The 5498-nt window shown below is 31.9% G+C and overlaps 1 long non-coding RNA gene across 2 annotated transcripts; it reads right to left on the reverse strand.

Moving 5' to 3' along the window:
• Positions 1-530: 530 nt before the first annotated feature.
• Positions 531-4383, reverse strand: LOC143066539 (uncharacterized). Of its 2 annotated transcripts, none has more exons than XR_012975656.1 (3): positions 4361-4383; positions 3208-3320; positions 531-728 (listed from the first exon to the last, which is right to left on the reverse strand). It is a non-coding gene; the product is annotated as an uncharacterized LOC143066539 (long non-coding RNA). The 2 variants fall into 2 exon arrangements; XR_012975655.1 differs by lacking the exon at positions 4361-4383 and adding an exon at positions 3509-3624.
• Between the last annotated feature and the right edge of the window lie 1115 nt (positions 4384-5498).

Consider the following 5498-nt stretch of genomic DNA (forward strand, 5'->3'; position numbering starts at 1 on the left):
ATAAGACTCATCAGTGACGCTCATATCAAAATATTTATAAAGACAAACAAGTACAAAGTTGAAGAGCATTAAAGATCCAAAATTCAAAAAAAGTTGTGCAAAATTAGGCTAAGGTAATCTATGCCTGAAATAAGAAAATCCTTAGTTTTTCGAAAAAAATCTAAGTTTTGTAAGCAGGAAATTTATAAAAATGACCACATTACTGATATTCATGTCAACGCCGAAGTGTTGACTATATTTTAAATGAAATTCCTACATAGGTAAATTATGTGTTTTTTCGTCGTCACAATGGTTTATTGAGGATATAAGGGAGTTCGTGCACATATCTAATAAAGTTTTATGAGCAAGAGAATTCATACATAACCCTCATGATAGAGCAACGTTATGCATTGTAGAACTTACATATTTTCCGTAGAAAGTTCCTAAGATGAAACTTTTCTTGTAGCAGTGACTATAAAGAGTTCAAATTTAGACTAAGATTACAAGTGAATTGTATGTTTATTCTTTATGATATAGTAAGCAAAAACTCGAACATCATCACTTTTTAACTGCTTATCTCTATCTAGTGGTTACACAATTTTTTTCACACTCCGCCATCGAAAGGAAGTTATTGCCATTTCCGCGGCAGCCGCCATAAACAAACTGTGTGCAAGAATTTGTCTTGTGGTCGTAGGAATACCGTGGAAAATACGCATCACAAGGTCCCGAATCAGTTTGCAACAAACAATCTGAAAAAGGCAATCACTCGTTTATACCGGTTCCTCTAAGTTCTTCCTGAAAGAACGTACAGTAATAAGAAAAAAGGTAAATGAGTCATAAACATTTAATAACACAAACAAGACTAATAATACAACAATTAAACCAAACAAAGTGACATATGAAAAAGAAGATGTGGTAAGCATGATTGCAACTGAAACAATTCTTCACAGAAGACTTAATTACACAGACATTAACAACTATAGGTCAGCGAATGGCCTTTAACAATGAGCAAAGCCAATACCACATAGTCAGCTATAAAAAAACACGAAATAACCGAAATGATAAATGTAAAACAACTCAAACGGGAAAACTAACGGCACAGTTAATGTACAACAAAAATGAACAAAAACAAGTATGTAACACAACATCAAACAACCAATAACAGGTTCCTGATTTGGGACAGACACATTCATATAGAATGTGGCGGGGTTACATATATTAGCGAGATCCCAACCCTTTTCTAACCTGGGACAGTGGTGTAATAGTATAGCATAAGAAGAAACAATAAAAATCAGTTGAAAAAGGCTCAACTCATCAGACGGATACAAATAGAAATACATCCAAAAATAAACACAGAGTTTTATAATTCTCGTCACAATTCAGGTCGTTTTCTTTCTTTTTTTCCTGTTTGACTTTTTTTCATGCAAGTGCATTTTTTATCCTACTATATGGCATGAGATTTGTTCATTATTTAGGGTCATATACTCGCCATTTGGTTTTAAGAGGCTAGTTTTCTTATTGGCAAGCACACATAAATTTTTATAATAATAATAAAAATGAAAATTCGTTTCCCTCAAAAGAATATAAAAAATATACACAAATACGTAAAAAGGTATAGAACGTACGGAAGTAAATACATGTAACCGAGGACCAGAATAAATTCAACACTAGACCAAATAACTGTTTTTGTGTTAAGGGGTTGAGTTGTTAGCCTAAAGTTGATAACTGATTGTTGATTAACGTACAGTGGCAGTGATTCAATGTGTATTTGGGACCGGAACTAGTTAACAATAAATACATCAGGTAAGTTCGACAAAGTGGGACAACCGAGATAAAAGATGGAAAATATACACTGTCACATGAGGAAGAAAGTGATCGTGCAACATACAAAGACCCCTTTGAAAAAAACACCCACTCTTTCTAGGTGGGGCATCGGAATCTAAAATTCCAAATCCGAAGTAACGTGCATATTCATACATGCCGGATAAACAAACAGATTCACCTCTTTAGTATGAATTAAGATGTCGGAATATGTGAAAACAAGGTGTCATTATTTCTTTATCAAAATTTATCTTGCAAATATACCTCTTAACGAGTTGTAGACTTATTCTACTCTGATAATATTGTACAAGTGTTATTTTATGTCCACTGTAATTAATTTTGTTATATTAACGTTTTGATTATCGTCTGTTAAAGTCATTAAGTCAAATGGCTATCCTTCTATAAGAGATTAACATAGTATGTTCTCTAAGGTCACATTGTAAATACTGTTATATGATTTATATGTTTTATTTTTGTAAACAAAGAGTTGGAGAATATTTGGAGATTATTTGGGTCAGTTGGAGAATATTTGGAGATTATTTAGGTCAGTTGGAGAATATTTGGAGATCATAGGTATATAAGAGCTCTCTGTTTTAGTATTTGAGAGGATTGAAGGCAAGACATTTAAGAACAATACAATGTGAAAAGTTATTTAAAAAGATTTTTGTTATTCAGTCTCACAACATTTTTAGATACATCTTAGCAGATAACTGATAGCTTTGGAATTATTATTATTTCTTTATTGTTTGTCCGCACAGTATTGGACGCTGTTGCGTGGTTCCGCTTAGTATTGGACACTGATGCGTGGTTTTGTCCGCACAGTATTGGACGCTGTTGCGTGGTTCCGCTCAGTATTGGACACTGATGCGTGGTTTTGTCCGCACAGTATTGGACACTGTTGCGTGGTTTTGTCCGCATAGTATTGGACACTATGCGTGGTGTTTGTGAGTGAACAGTATTGGACACTGTTGCCGAATTTATACAGAGTGCCGTTTATGATACCGTGTGAAAGTAATGTGCTAATGAATGTTTGAACTATACATTTTGTAAACTGTATATATAATGTAAATAGTGTCCTGGAATGGAATTTTAATAAATAGATTAGTGAATTTACTTGTATATTTCTTTGACAACAAGACTACAGATTATTGGATTATTTTGTTCTTGAATTTTCTGTGATTTCATAATACCCGGCCTGACCAGAAAGTTTGATGTAACTCGACCGCCATGGCAATATCCTTGGGCTAATTATTGGACGTAAACTCATCGTTTCGACAGAACACAGTTGCGCATTAACACATCCAACATATCCAAGTGAAAGCCAAAACCCACAGCATAGATTTTATTCTGAATGGCAGAAGTCCATTAGAAATTCTAAATATAGAGGTATATCGGGAAAAAAATTACCATTATTATGATGATGTCCAGTTGTTGTGATTTCTGGTGTTACGCTTGACACAAAAGTCACCAGTACCATACAGCAAATACAAACGATGGTTGGAAATGCTTTCATCTTTCACCTACAAATAATTCATATTTCAGGAAATGTCGTTTGTTTGGCGTATGTACATGTTTATTCGAAAATTTTTAATGACTTATAATGTAATTATAAAAAACAATAAAATTATTGATATTTAAATTTTACTTGACTTTGTTTGCAATAAACATCAAATACACATTTAGAGAAGCAAAAAAAAAACTTTCTTACCAATTGACAAAAGTTCCAATTTATCTTCATGTAGTCAAGACCTAAATATATCAGAAAATTGACCTATTGACCTTCAGATTGTATTATTTAAAGGACATTTCATGTCACAGTTGATACCAAAGATTTTGTGTCAAAGTCATTAAGGTTTGGAAAAAGGAATATGGTCATTTGACGATAAAAATAGCATTTTAAAATTTATGCTATGTTTTTTACAAACCCTTATACAATATGCAGATTATCTAGTTTAGTTTAGCAGTAGAACCAAGTGACTTGTGAACAATTATTAATTTAGCTATTACACGCATCTTATCTTGTCCCACTGAGGTAAATATCCTTGATAACTGCTAACCAGGTTAACCTTATACTTGTGTGTACATGTTCATTTATAGCAAATGATTATTGAAAACAAATTTATAATAAAACATTTTTTTATTTTTATATGCAACTTGAATTCCCTTTGTATTAATTCATTGTTGTTTTCAATGTTCTTTCTTTTATCATATTTTGTAAAAGCGTTGTATAAAATTAGTGTTTTTATTTGTATATATCTTTTGATATTAATTTAGACTCATTGTGTTCAATTTATAGATATTTTCAAAAAAAAGTATAACTTCCGATAGCTTAATAGAAAAAAAAAATAAAAAATGAGCGAATTGCAAAAATACATTACAAAGTACTGACTTATGGACCTTAAATTAAATACATTTATCCAAATATTTAAATATATGTTTGGCTACACAAAAAACAACAACAACAGAGTTTAACTCTTTAATGACATGAACTCTATGATATACAGTCGAAATTGAACTGACTGGAATTTGTTTCTTCTCCATTTTTTTTAATAGTACTTACCTGTTTCAATTCAGTTGTATGACAGATTATGACAACCGTATATTACTTCAATGGGAGATATTTGAAGAGATTTTTCTCAAACTAGCCTATTTACATAGACGGATGAGACCCGAAACGGGGAAATAGCTTGGCACAGCCTCGAATTTCCCCGTTTCTAAGCCTCATCCTTATATCGTTGATATGTCAAGTCAATGCACTATTATTGTCTTTATACTACAATCTAAAAAACATTTTCAATTGTTATTTTATGCGTTAAGGTTATTTATTTGATTTAAATATTGGGGGAAATCCCCTTTAAAAAATGGCCTCATATGCTCGCGGAGAGATAGACAACACAATGAAATGTACATTTACCTGTTGAAACCCACACTCGATGGTGAACGAAATCGTTTGAGTATGGACTAAAATATCAACCATAAGCATAAAACATAATGATTTATAGGTTGCAAACAAAAAGATATTAACAAATGAAATTGTTTTTCCAATAATTGCGAACGAAACAAGGTTGAGTCGTTCCACGCATCGTTGTTTGCATTGGAAACAAGAACAGGTTGAAGAGGTCGTATGAATAATTAAATATTATTTCAGCATCTTCTATTTAAATATTCACGAAAAAAAAGTGATATCGGGTCAGTGACTGTATATGACATAGAAATATACAGTCAACGCATTTTGACTGCTCAAATAGAACGAGTGCAGTATAAATGGGTATTGAGTATTCTACATAATACGCCGATTTTAAGTTTATTTAACGTTCATAACGATGTTATCAAATATCTAGTCTTAAAAGTTCTGCAGCGAAGTTAATATGACCATTATCCCATTAGTCAAATATATAAACATTTAAAGAGTTTCGTTTGACGGAGACTGAAATTATATATCTTTTGTAATCATATTAATATCAATCTCGTTTGGATAATTACCTCTTGAAGATTCTTTAAATGTACTTATCATTTGTCTGACTTATAATGCTATAAAAGATAGAAATCATACCACAGGCAGCAAAAACCTGAAGTCGAATGACAAGAAATTGATGTCAGTAAATGTTTCAATTTTGCAACAGTATTTTGATGAAGATGTATATAAGACACTCTATAACTTTGATTGTTTTTAAGGGTAGCTTCGATATTAGCTAAGT

The sequence above is a fragment of the Mytilus galloprovincialis genome, chromosome 3 (genome assembly GCF_965363235.1).
Source record: "Mytilus galloprovincialis chromosome 3, xbMytGall1.hap1.1, whole genome shotgun sequence".
NCBI lineage: Eukaryota > Metazoa > Mollusca > Bivalvia > Mytilida > Mytilidae > Mytilus > Mytilus galloprovincialis.